Genomic DNA, 14,891 nt, shown 5'->3' on the forward strand with positions numbered 1-14,891 from the left:
ATGCTGCTGGGTAGGTTGTTTGTTGATATGTTGATCCTTAAATGTTGAAATCGTTCATGTTATCTGTCTGATGGTGAGCACGAATGTACAGTATATAGAGGCAGAAGACACCCCTGCAAGGGGATATTTCTCAAAAGTGAATCTGTAATCTCCCTCGGTGCTTAAATTAATTGCTTATGCTCTTTTCTTGCCTACTTTCGAGGCTCGATGATTTTGTTGTCTCTGTTTATGACACACGCTCTACACATAACCGAGAAATTAATGCAGCACAACCATTAAAGAGGTGTGATTTGATGAAGTATAAGGCTGGCCCTAATTCATCTTTGAGGTTGTGTTCACGAGACTAGTGAATTCCATTGAAAAGCATTTGTAAAAATATCCCACCCTGAAATTAACTTGTGTCGTGAATCCTTCAGTTTTTGCTAGTAAAGTAGGGGTGGCCTACCAGCAGGCTACTTTGAAAGACTTAAGTGAGGCATCTGAACACCCCCGATTCGTCGAAACATCATTGACTTGTAACACGTCTGATCAATATCTACATGCATCATATGTGCAATTCTCATGCAGTTGTCATGGCGAGTAGGCTGACATCAAAGCTTTAGAAATTGATATATATGTTCACACATTATTCCCATATTCCTAGTTCAAGTTTATATTTTCATTTGAATAGTGTTTCTTACATAATAAACCAAAGACCTGCATTTTTCTAGTTGTGTTGGGGGTTTTTTTGTCATCCAAAAATGATCCAATTTGTGATGCTGATCTGCAGAAGCCAGACCATGAATGTACTGACCCGTTGGACTTTTTGATGTTTCGATCTCTACTTTCTCACACAAAAAAGTGCTTGTAACAAAATGCTTATGTGCATTTAAAAATTGAAAAATGTAAACGATTCTAACATCAGCAAATTTAGGCTAAAGAAATACTCAACTCTGAGATTAGAAAATGAGTTCAGAACATTTTTGCTTCCACTTCTTTTAAATACAAATAATTTGGATCCCATTTGGTCTCATCAACTATCAAATCTACGTAAAAACAAGACAAATATAACGACATTTTAACATAATTGTAAACATGCAAATACCTATTGATAATATGCAACAATTTCAATAACTGAAAGATTTAATATACAGGCTGGTTAGTGGTTTTCACATTTCTCTATTAGGGCTGCATCAATTAGTCAAAATCAATAATAGACATTCAACAATCAATCTAAAAATTGGGAGCATTTTAGCCTGGATACAGCGTTTAAAAAGACTACTTGCAAAGTAGACCTTACTTATCATGGCACTGCTTCGTTGATGCACGAACATTGAAAGAACACTGAGCAAAACTAAGTCTTACTTGCCTCTCTAACTTTCAAGCCAATACAGTTTTGATGACATGTATCTTACTTTCATACGTATATATTTCGCTATAAAAAGGCGCTTGAGCATTATGCTAGACTGTGCCTGGAAAAAAACTTCTTTGAAATTTAATGCATTCTGAAAGACAGACGTCTGTTGTAAACATTTTAAAACAACAATTAACAGATGTTTAAACCATTTTATTTCAAACTGTTGAGAATCGTTAAGTTCTTTAGTTAGAGACTTTACAGTTGAGTTTGAGGGCATGAACTGATGGCCGGACGTTTTCCTTTAGGATCTTCTGGTAAACAGCAGAATTCATTATTTTGATAACCACAGCAAGTTGTCCTGACCCTGAGGCAGCAGAGCAGCCCCAGTTGCGGAAGTGTTAATGACTCCATTATAAGAAAGACACTGGTCAAAAATGGCACCCATGAGAGAGCTCACAGGCAAAAACCACTGCTGTCATATAAGAACACAAGGAGTCGTCGCAGATTTGCCAAAAAGCATCTTGATTTTCCTAAACCTTTGGAGAAATTAATAAATTGAAGCAACATTTCAAAACTGCATTTTGTGTTTCCTTGGGTTTTCTCTGTGTGATATTAAAATTGGTTTGGTGATCTGAAACATTTTGTAAGTAATGAATATGCAGAAATTAGGAATGAGGCTAATACTTTTTCATGGCATCTTGGCTGAAGTCGCGGTGACCCAATGCTAGAGTCACGAAATCGCTTTTTTACCCTGAAAGAATAAGCCCTTCAATTTTGTCATACTTTTGTATAATAACAAAGACCATTTTTGTCAACTGCAATTTAATTAGTATTTGTAGATCTATTGTTATTTTGTTACAGTCGTATATTCCGTCTTTAATTACGTCATCTTGAGGTAAGATTGCATGTCACTATGATTAAGTTCTCACCCCAAAAAACTAGCCCAGAATGTGCACTTTTCTTTTAGAATCCCAAATAGCAGAATTAGTTTGCGACTAGTCGATTTTTGAAATTGACGTTGGTAGCAGCCCATTTCTGTATCTGTAATTATTTTTTAAAGAATCTAATGATTTCATAAACTATATTTAATGTAATGATAATAACAATGCATGCACAGAAGCAAAATCCTCCTGATATGCTTATGATCAATCAATGAGCACAGTGCATGCCCCTTGCACATAAAGTCGGGTTATTGCTCTTCACATGAGGTGTTGAATGCGATGACACTATTTTTTTCTCTCTAATACCTGTCAAAGTGCTGTCTAATAGCGGTGTGAATATAGATTTGACAGATAGGAAGTGTGAGGGCTCCTCCCACCTCCTGTCACAGCCCACACGCCTGCATGCTGACACCATTGGTAAAGTCTCACCCCTCTCCAAAGTGAAGGATGTAGCTATGGCAACCAGGAATGAGGGGAAATGATTGGGATGAGTTCAGATTGGTTAACTTTAGCTTGGGTCTGATTTCATCCATCCGTGCAATGTACAGGTATATAAATGTATAGGAGCGATGTGTTAATGGAGCTAATGGTTCATCTTTTATAGATGTATTGATAGTTCTGATCATGTATTCTGCAACTTGTTTAAGGCGGCCATACTGGATGGGTGTAAATTGATCTTGGCAATATTGTGATTGACATTAGAAGTAAGGCACTTGTAGCTCTATTTTGGCTGTCGTTGAATGTTTCGGACTAAGTTACGACAACAAAAGTTCTCTTGTACAAACCAAGACCATTACGCACTACAGTGTCAGGTTTTGGGTTGGTGTTCAAATAAGTGGATCTCTGGGACTCTATCTTCGGCAAGGCATTTTAGTGTGCCGGCGCCATCCCCGGGGATCGCATTGCATTAATTTGGAGCCTATCTCTGCCCTCCACTCACCGCATAAGGGTGCACTCTTTTCACCTAGGCTTTCAGGGACTCTCAGGGCTTTCTTTGATGCTCATTTTAGCTGGGAAATGGGGAAATATTTTCACCCAGGGTTTTTGGGGCTTGCCCACTACCCCCAAAGCGTGCATTGCAAGAAAGGTTCTTGCTCTGGCTTCAAGTAACCTTGTAACAGTACTTAGAAATAAAACTGTAAAGTGGAACTTAAAACACCTACTGTATATTCTATGGCTTATGCATGGCTTATATTTCGTGTTGAGGATGTCTGTGTATTGTTTATGCCCTTGCAACATCCATTTCAGCCTGGTAAAAGGATTCAGACCCTTTCCAAGGTTTCCTAATTCCCTTATGCTGAAGTTTTGAATGTTTCCCTGCCCTCATGTAGGTTTTAGATCAGGGGATGGTGTAATAATAGTCTATAGTCTGTACAGCTCTTTGAGACTTCTTGTGCTTAAGACAAATAAACTTGACCTGGCTTAAAGTCACAAAAACCAATGCTTTACAGCAAGGCTGCACGATTTTGGGAGACCACTTTATTGCGATTTTTTCAGACCAGTGTTGCAATTTCGATGCAATTTTTTATTTTAAAAAGAAAGTGCATTTTTTGTGCTTTTTTTGTTTTTGTTTTTTTAGAACTGAACCCTTGGATGCATGACCTATCAGTACATACACTCTGTGGGGTCGATAACTAGGGGGGGGGATACTAAAGGCATCTTGTCATACACAACTTACACGTTGTTTTTATTTGAACATCCAACATAATTAGTGTAAGCCCGCGACAACATCAAACCGTGTCTGGTGGACCCATCTAATATGGTCGACTGTTTGAATTCGGGGAGTGAGTGTGACTTCATGCGAAAACTATCAATGGACATATAATGGGTTCTCACCTCTGTGCAGATGCTAACACTCTGATGTCTTTGTAGTTGCGAAACCTCAAATGGGCACTAAAGTGAATGTTTCATATGTGTCTAGTGATGAGAGCATTGTCTGATTTTAGACTACCAGCTTGAGTGTCACACATCTGCTGGGTGGTTCTTTGGTAAATGATACTTGCAATTCTCTTGGCACTCTTTTGTTGAGGTCCAATATCAATGGGCGAAGCCAGAACATATACTGTATGCGTGGGTCGGCACTGCTAGACGGCCACTGAGGAACAACTACAGGTAAAATAACTTTCCAAGGCTGAATACTGGTCAAGAATAAAATGAAACACACACAACAAATTACACACATGCAAATGCATCCAAATAGGTTAAAGCGGTCAGATTGCTTGAGTGGGAGGTAGCAAAACAGCTTCCTTACCCACAAGTGGAAGAAACAACCAGCTCACAGCTGAAACCTCACTTTTTTCTCTTTTACAACAATTGTAGTTAGTATAAACATGTTTATACTTTTGGACCTGTATACAAAAAGCATGGACTGCAACACATGTCTATTTGTGTGCGTTATATGTATCTGTATTTTATTAGCAGATTATAAGAATTACTTTTGTATGTAAATTTCACATGATGGAAATGAAGATAAGGAGATTACCACATCATAATTACTTTTACTATTCATGAATATCAAAAAGGATTATCACTTTCATTAGTATTTTGCTTATCGGGTAAAACTAATATCTGTGCAAATGGTTTCATGTTTTTTTTTTTCAGGACAATATAATCTCTTATTCAGATTAGTTATCAAATAATGGATGGGTAGAAAAGAGCTGTTGTTTTTTTATATCATGTTGAGTCAAATAAATAAAGTAGATGCTCAATCAGACACACGCAAGTAGATTTTATATCTGTAATGTTTGGAATATACAGAACATACAGTACATGTTTGGATTTCTTTTTCTGACGCATAAGAACAAATATATGTGAGACATTCATTCATTAAATTTCCAACCTCTAATCGTCACTCCTAAATGTCATCTGATAGTAATTTAGTGGAGTAGAATGATGGCTCGCTTGTTTTTATTACAAAGCAGGCAGCATATAATGGGTAAAATAAACAAGCTTGGAATGACAGGACACACTAATGGTGTTTGGTGCTTATTACACATTTGCCTTACAAAACACTAAAAACTTGCCTCCAATTTTGTACAATGTGCACACTGCACATGTCTTCTCACCACTAGTTGGTGAGAGATTAGTTTAAAAATTCATCCTTACATTCTACATTTGCTTAATAGTATAAAAGCCTAGTTCTTTCTTCTCTTGAACAATAATGAGCCACAAATGTCCAATTACACAATGCAGTTTTTTTCTTTCACCATCACACATTGCTAGAATGGATGGCAAATGGCATTTAGTTGTGCCCAACAGTTATCGTCCACTCGGAAATAAGTGTTACTTCAATTTGTAAGATTAATGAGCCTGATCAATCAAAACAGCAGTTACCTGCCATGTTTCATAAAAATGACTGTTGGGTAGATGTTTATATGGGAGGATGAAACAAGTTTAACTTGCCAAACGAAATGGTCCCCAATGCCCAACCAACACCCACTTCAGATATGTCCTTTTTAACAAGGCGTGAAATAACACACTGCTCTCTTAGCAGTGTGTGACGTTTGTGCACCCGTGTTTGTAATGTTGTGAGGTGCCTGTAGATACATAATGCTTTTTAATGTGGATTTGTATTCGTTTGAATGCCTTTAGTTTTATGAGGCAGTTTCTATACTATAGACAGGGTTGTTGTTCTGGTCTTAATGAAACTCCTCGCATCAAAAATCTGCAATGCTTATTGTTTAATTGTTGGAGATCTTGCAATACTCTAGTTTATTTTCTCGTTTGATCTCATGTTGCATTTCAGTGTTACTTCTATGTACGTCATGGCTGATTCATGGTTTGTGAAGAATGATTTATTAACAAAAAAGTTTTTTGTAAGAGTTGTATGAATTGAATGTAACGATGACATGTAATTTGTTTACAAATAGGCTATAATGGAAACTGACTCTTACTACTTCACCCCACCACTATTAAATAGCACACTGCCTTTCTATTCTGTACTGCAACTAATTTCATTTCCTGACAAAAGGATAATATTTTTTTTGAATGAATCTGTACTGTTTATATTATTTTTCATATGGATGTAAATTATTGTCTATGTAATATATAATTTTGTTTGTTGTTTATTCTTCAGAAACCAGACCTTGAACTCCTTGGGGGAACGTGGTCCAAAAAGACTGATTGGAGGACAGTAGGAGGTGAGGAATGTTTTATATGTAATGTCTGAGCCGGCATGTTGCTTCATCATAATGCCTAGGCATCCAAAAACAAGACTTTCCTTGCTGCAGGAGGTAATTTTTTTTTACTGCTGCCAATACTCAGATACACAACTGAGTGCTAACGTGCGTTTACCCTGGTGTTTGATATACAGATCCAAAGTTCAAGTGTAATGCATCAAGAAAATCACTCTGACAATGTTATACTAAGATTTATGCAAACATTTTCCAAAGAGAGCATTGTGATCCCATCAAACTTCAGATTGTCTGCTTGAGGGGAAGTCATGTATAGGGTAAATGTTTTTACACATGCTTTTGCAAATGCATGAAGTTCTTACCTATGTGTGAAATTTGGACACCAACAAAGATTTTCTTCCATCGCTGTGAACTCTAACCTGCTTCGTTTCGATGTTCAACCCTGACACACCCTTCAAAATACTCCCACAACTGCCATAACTAGCTATTATTATATTCATTAGTATTACTCTGGCAATCCAACAATGAGGAAAGTTTAGTGCTTAATTAAAATTATTGATAAGTAATATAGAATGATCAAAACAATTCTCAAATTATATAATGTACATGTTTCACTGTACCTTTGGGCATAATGTAACGCAGCAGAGTATTTGACAAGTCACCTGAATAATACATTTTTTCTGCACATAAAAATAGCATACCATAGATGAATAGACGCACGATGGTGATGTCCATAAATAATGGTAGGTACAGCATCAGGAGACTGCAGAATATAATCTGTATACAAATAATAATTTAAAAAGGACTGAATTTGAAAAAAGATAGAAATACATTGTGTTATATGTTTTCAATATTAATTGGGACTTAAGTCTTTGTTGTTGCGTCCATCTATCCATTCTACCGTAAACCTCTTACTTGTAGGTTTAAAGTAGCTTTCTTGCTACTCACCCGGCAACCTTCCCCACTTGCATCTCAGTGGGGGTGTTTGTTGGTCTGAATGCGCGTGTGTATGTGTAAATAATTGATTACTGCAGAGGTTTAGCGGATCCCTGCTGGTAGTGAAGCAAACTTTGCTTTGCTACCTTCATGCATGGAGCCATGACTGTTGCTGTTAAGCTCTGTTTTTGGTTGGCCGTTATCTTTAGTTCTGTTCAAATGGCACAATCTAGTTCGAAATGCATTTATAGTGTGTGAAATGCATTGCGTAATAAATTGTGCTGGTGTATTTATTTTAACTTCTGGGTTCCCGCACATACTTGGAAAGTTGTTTTAGGCATTGAAGTCATTATTCTAAAATGTATTGTATACAATTTCTACAGGTCACAACAATGTAAACTCATAATTAAGATTTAAGTTTGTTTGAACTAAAAATATTAATTAACATTGATTTATTTTTTTTTTATTCACCGATTTACTTTAGTGGCATCATCGCGTGACCTCAATAACAGAACCATTAAAATGGCGATGTGGTTTCAGTTGGGCTTTTCAGAGCAGCCGCATGTCTTAGGACTATCCACTACACACATAGCACCTTCAGATAATGTGTACAGGGCACACTATCGTGTGCAAGAAATATTTGTGTTTTGTTTGTGTCAATGGTGTACTTGGTCTTAAAATTGATTTGAAAAGGAATTAAAAAAATCTTAAAACATCTTGAACTTGCCTTAAGATACAGGAACCTTGAACTAATCAACATAGTAGGTGGAAAAAAATCAGAGTCTTCTATTTTTTTATTCTTAATTGAATTATCCGAAGCAAGAGTTTGATTAAAAAATAAATAACAAAACCCTGAAATAAAAGTTGTTTCTGTTAACACATTCACAGCCATTTAAACTTGTAAATTGACAATGTGCATTGCATCAAACATTTGTTATAACTATCATTTTGGATTGGGATATTTAAAACCAAGACTGAAACGAAAAAGCGTTTTGGTCATTCCAGCCATGTTACGAACCACATTTTTCCTATAGTGCTTCAGGACGTGATTAACTGATTCACACAATTAATTTCAATAATTCCTCTTGATAATATTAACTTCTCAAATGTATTGCATTTTACTGCTTGGTAATCAAAAAACCTTTGTGCAATAATTTATTTTCCCATTTCTAAGAAGTCACTTGGCCAACAAACTTGGCTTCAAAATAAATAAGTTGCCAAGCTCTGTTGCTCTAACTTGATGCAAAGAGCCAATTACATTGAAACTATTGCTAAGTAAACAACACACTCTAAAAGAAAAGTACAGATTCACGGAGTTGCATGATTGCACGCCATTTTTCTCCAGATTCTTTCTTACTCTGGCAGTCTTGGTTTGCACTTCTTTTTGATCTGCGTTCTCTGTCTAACCATTAATGGTCACTTATGACAAAATCCCTTTACGTCTCCACTTGAGTTTATACTTTTTTTTGTGGTTTCTTTTCTGTCTTTCCATCCCCTCCGCCGCAGTGTCCTTGAAATCACCGTGACTTTGCCTGCGAGCGCAGCAGTGAGCATCGCTCACTCGACACACAAATACACGCACCGTCAGGCATCCACATAACCCCTAAATTCCATCAATAATTCAATTAGTCTGCTTGAATTTTGCTAATATCTTTTCAAATTTCGGAAGGAGGACCTGTATCTATTTATTCTGCGGAACACAACTTCAACCCATATATTTTCACATTCCTACTGGGAACTTACAATCCTGATATCCGTTTGCACACCATGCCTCTCGGGCCTCAAAAATTATGCCTTCCTTTTAAAAAGGGGCCAACTATGATTAGCCTATCTTCTCAAATATTGCCCATCATTCTTTTATGACTCAGCCCTCAACAGTTGTCATTACTATTAATTGTCTGATGTTGTAAAAAAAAAAAAAAAAAAGGCACTACTGTTCGAGGCATGAAAACAATCTCTTTCCTTTTTAAAATTAAAATTTTAGTAGGTACAGTGAATAAAAATAGTGTCATAATGGGATTATATCGAATGCCTTTTCTTATATAATTTATATTACTGGTGGTGTGGTGGTTAAGATTTAACGCTCTCACAACCACAACCTGGTTTTGATTCACATTACATCCAATGTTATGCTGTGTTTTTCGACTGATTAATCATTGCACATATATGGTTAATATACTACCTTAAACTTACCCAAACTGTCTTTCTGAGGTTGATTTTTAGTACGTTTATCAATAGACGTGGGAAATTATTTCATTTTATTTTTTCCCTATATTCAATTGTTTTACTATTAATGATTTCTTAAGAGATAAAATCAATTAATTATTGATTTAGGCCTTGACTGAATATGCATTGATTTTGGCCTGGTTTTGCACATTCCAATGCGCGGGTCGCCTACAGTAGCAGGTTGCTTTGCTAATGCCAGCGCTAGTAACTGGCTTAAGTAACTTGTAACTGACTTTGGCTTCTAGCATCAAGGGATGCTAGCTTTGTTACCTAGAATCACAGCCCGGGCTGCTAACATTAGCATCCAGCATTAGCGCTGCACAAAAGTGTGAGCTGCATATATGATACAATTCAGGCTGAATCAGCTTTTCTAAATTGTGGGGAAAAAAATTAATAGAAATCCAGTTAACTGGTTACTTTCAAATGTGTGTTTACCTTATTTTTATGTTTGTAATGCACTTTAGGTTTTTTTTAACCTTAAAAAGAACTCTTAAGTTTGGCTATGCGTTATACATGAAATTTAACAGTAGTATTTTTGCAATATCGCTGACTACAAACATTGTGTGCAACGGAATTCCAACCCGGCTCGCATCAGTGGGAGTAATCACTTGACCACCAGTGAAATAGATTACAAAGCATTAGATTTTATTCCATCACACTATTTTCACAGTACCAGACATTTGTATTAGAGAAAGGAGAAAAACGAAATTCGTTTTGAAAGATAAATATACGCAAAAAAGCACAAGGAAAACCGCTCTATGGTGTAGCTCATGATGAATTATTTTAATCATTGCCGCCCATATTCAACATTTGTCACTTGGAGCTAAGAAAAAGAGAAACAACATATTTACCATTCTTTTTTAAATACTAAATTAGGGGTGCGCAGTATACACGAGTGTGCCTCATACACAAATAAATAATATGTTAAATTCGATTAGATAATGAAGAGCAACCCATTTCTTTATATGGAGGAAAATACGATTTTGAATTTTATATTAAATATATTGCATGTATTTTTGTGTGTACTTAGAGATGTTGATACAAATTGACTAGAAAATTAAGCAATCTGTTAAAATATCTGTCAGCATAGGAAATGGAACAGAATCGCTTTTCTATTAATCGACCATTCACTGTTCCGAATGAGGATAGCCCATTGTCAGATTTTCCATAGCCCCTAAATTATAAATGAGGTGTTATTGTGTTGTAAGAGGAGACGATATGCTGTAGTTGGTTAATACGCTTTGTTCTCATCTCGCTCCATTAGAGGTCACAAAGCACACCGTGGGTCATTGGTTTGACTGCCGCCTTGCTTGTTTTCTGTAGGCACTCGGGTATCCTCTGGTTAAGTCACCGATGTGCCGGCCTGAATATTTATTTTCGATGGCCTATTTGTGGATTGTATCTTATTAATATGCTGATATGTATTACAGCATATCAGCAGCCTTTCTATTTGTTTTGCTCAGCTGGGGGGGAAAAAAAACTGCCGTAGCCATGGTGACCAGTCCCAAGGGGACAAGTTGAATGAATCCAAATCTCTCACCGTCTTCATTTCCCTGACATTGTCCCGGGCCTATTTGCAATTTGATTCTTCTTTTTGTCCCACAAACAAACTCTTGAGAAAGATGTATCCTGTGAAAGCTATTTGCCTGGCAAATGTTGCTAAATTCCAAAATTATAAAAAGTAAATCCAAAGGAAGGAAGTAGGAATTGTTGATTTTTACCATTTTTCTGACAGAATAGTTCTGTTGTACTGCTGCTAGTGTCTGTGAGATATGACATTTTGTATTTTAATGCTCTAGAGGTTCAAGGAAAAAATGAGGGAAAATTTACACTGATCACACTTTTCTTAGAATTTCTGTTATATCGAAACTGAATTCTTCAATAGTGGCAAACAGGCCTAAATCTAAGCATAAAACCAATTCTAAGTGTGCCACTGTAGGCTGTCACACTCCTGACCACCATCCAGTGCAACACTCTCCACAGTGGGTCTGCCTATTTTTTCTCTGCCCCTTCATCTTCTCCCCCCAGAGCCCAAAGAGAAAGCCTGGAAGATTCAAATAAAATTGCTGTGTGGAGCATACTACCCTAAATTGTCCCATAATGAATCGAGTCACTCATCAGCTTCTGCTATAGAGGTGGACTTGTTGTTTTTGGCTCGTAAGACAACCAAAAGGAAACATCCGTGTATGGCATATATTCAACAAAATAAATTCATTCACTGTGTTTAACCTATCCTGTTTTCAATATTTTGATAAATATGGTCAAATGTTCATCCAAATATTCTTCTCGGCTATGCTTTTAGTTAAATTTAATATGCGTTATTTTTGGGGTCCCTGACACCTTTTAGCACTTATTGGGAAAAAAATACATGACCTACTTTAAGTGAAGCCTAATGACAATGAGTCACAAGGATATGTACCTTTAATTGATATATGATACTAATAGTATATTTTCATTTCATTACCTACTCCTGTTATCTGCTCATCTGCCAACACAGTCACACACCACTGTTTTTATTAATGAGAATGGTCCGAAAGCTAGCCAGAGGATAGTACACTGGCATACCTAACAGTGAGGAGTGTGTGTGCTCAACAGCCTGCTTCTGAGTGTTGTGGAGTAAAACCACCATTAGGGAATTAGTTCACATCTGGACAAACCCTGCAGTCATGCTCTTACTTAATTTTTCAACTAGCACGGCTTTGCGATAATGTATGCAGTGCTTACCACCCTCGATATTTGGATAATAGTTGAGAATGTCCTTCCTGCAGTCCAGATATGATTATTTTCCAAATTCCTTTTGATTTCTTATTGGATATACTGGTAGTGGACTCAGTAAAAATAAGAGTAGCTCCATATACCACAAAATTCGGAATATAAGGCGCACATGATTATAAGCCGCAACTAGTACATTTTTAAAGGAAAAAAACATTTTATACAAACTTAAGCCGCACCAGACTATAAGCTCCATGTGCCGACATTGAAACATGAGATATTTACAAGAAAGGATGGTACACAGAAATAATTTTAATAATATACGGTACCTTAACCCATTAACATTCCGACAGCCTGTTGTTGGGCCGCTGGACTTTTGGTAAACAAATGCGTGTCTGTATGATGTCTCTTGTCACTGTCATTGGAAAGCTTAAACTCATGGGATCGAAGATATAATAACCATTTCAAAATATACTTATCAGAGAAACATCACGATCAATCTGAAACGAGATACCTGGAAATTATGAAGCCGGCGTAACTCACCAGTAGGCTGTCTTCAACTAGTCTGAATGTCAGGGAAAGTGGCTTCGTTAAGTCAAGGACAATCCATAGAATCCAACCGTGTGAAGTATTTACTCAAAAACATAGATAATGCCGACATAAATAGGAATTCACCTTAAAAATTTCTGCTTCGTTGGACGTTGCTTCTCTTGTTTTGCCGCATAATTTCCGTTTACAAATAGAGTCATTAAATTATTCCCAAAATTGTAGTAAGCACTCCCCTTTTGATTGATAGCTTTTCCATGATGAGGGTTTATTCATGCACAAAGTTACTTTAAACTTGGGTCTTCCTCGACACATATATTCCACTTGTCTCACTCTCACCTTTACTGCTCGGGCGCCCCTGGCCTATAATCGCGGCTTGTAGTGCGAATTTTACGGTACTTTGTTTTTGGGGGGAAAAAAATAAAAATTGTTTTGCTAAATAATAGTGCAAAATGGTCCCTGGTAGTTTAAAGGTAAACTGGTAATTTCTAACTTAGTAAGTGATAAGTGTTCTTGCTAGGCTTTTTAGTATGCTTGATAACTTGGGCTAGGTTCACTCTGCAGAACTTAATTCTCAATTCCAATATTATGGTAAAATCCCATGTTTTTGTGTGATCTAGTGTGAACGCCACGATTTTCCCGCATGCTCAGAAGAGGCCATTAGACGGCACACGCAATGCGCTCAGTGTTTGCGGAGGTACTCATGGATGTTAACGGCGGAGCGTTGTCCCCCAAATATTAATTAAATCCAAATCCTCACTTTCCCCCCTTTGAAATGTTGTCTGCGTGGTGGTATGTGAATGTAAATAATTTTAACTACAGCTACACCATGGATCACCAATGTGTTGCTTACAGGCACCAGGGTGCCCCTTAAGAACAGCTGTTATGAAATGGTTCACCAGTTCTAAGGCATTGTGATTTTTTTTTCTTTTTTAGCAAAATTATTTTTTAAGTGGTTGACTGAGTATATTTAGCCCTACTTCCAAAAATGAACCAGTTAAAACATAATAAACACATAGTAATAACATGGTACTTTTTTTTATTTTAGAAAAACTGATCAAACTCTGTGCCTTTTGTTTTCATTAGTTACAAAAAATGCTCTCTTGTAAAAGGTTGAAGGCCCCTGCACTAGAGGATACTATAACCTTAACAATGTGCGCCACTGCTTGTTTACAGCAGTAATGTTGAACAAAATGTTGTGAATCCGGTTGTATGCGATGCAATATTGGCTGTTCCATGAGTCACAAAATAAACAATATGTGAATTCGGCCGTGTTTTTATTGGCCATGGTTTTGATTTCTCCGCTTCCTCCCGCCTCGTTGAACGCAGAGTAGTGACGTCTGTCACCTATTGATAAAGTGCAAGTCCCATTAATGCGTCTCAAGCTTTCACACATAAGTCACAATCCAAAAGATCAGATATGGATCAGATTGAGGACTACATATATGAGTTGCCTGGGTCTGGTGTGAAAAAAAAAAAAAAGTTATGTGCCATTTAGATGGACTTTAACAAATTAGGTAATTGTCCTGCCGTGCAAAAAAATGTGATTTCCCTGCAGTGTGATCCTAGCCTTACTGCTGCCCACCAAGCTGCTATCTCTTAACGGACTTCTCTCACTTGCTCACTCACACCAAATATAGTTGAGAATATTTGGTAGGATTCTTACCAAGTACAGTCACTTGCTTTTTTGTGGACACCACTTTAGGTGGACGTTTGCAAAAACTTTAAACCTGAAAACGTTAAAACCTTTTTGTTTATTTAAGGTCACTTGACACATTGCCACTCTCACTAGTCATGTAAAATGGGTTCATTCAAAATATTAACATACCTAATTATCTTTAGATATGTTTTGTACAGCACATTCATTTTTTTTGAAGATGTATCTTATTAAAATTGATCTTATTGGCCCTATCACTTTTATTTCTATTATTAAGGATAATGCTATTTTAATGTACTAATTCTATGCAAAGCATGTTTTAATGAGTTTATGTTGCCACTTCTGCATCACACTTTTGAAGTGTGCTTGTTTGGACTTTCTCCAATTACTATAGCCTGGCTCCA

General features: G+C 36.8%; 1 protein-coding gene across 3 annotated transcripts in view; it reads left to right on the top strand.

The window, feature by feature from the left end:
* The window catches only part of strbp (spermatid perinuclear RNA binding protein), a 111,489-nt gene that overhangs the window by 24,812 nt on the left and 71,786 nt on the right, over positions 1-14,891 (top strand). For all 3 annotated transcript variants that reach the window (XM_088320356.1, XM_088320355.1, XM_088320357.1), the window contains exon 2: positions 6,353-6,416. The gene's annotated coding sequence lies outside the window, so the exon portion shown is untranslated. The remainder of the gene's footprint in view (positions 1-6,352; positions 6,417-14,891) is intronic.

This window comes from Urocampus carinirostris, chromosome 16, assembly GCF_059441175.1.
Source record: "Urocampus carinirostris isolate Australia breed hairy pipefish chromosome 16, RoL_Ucar_1.0, whole genome shotgun sequence".
Taxonomy (NCBI): Eukaryota; Metazoa; Chordata; class Actinopteri; order Syngnathiformes; family Syngnathidae; genus Urocampus; species Urocampus carinirostris.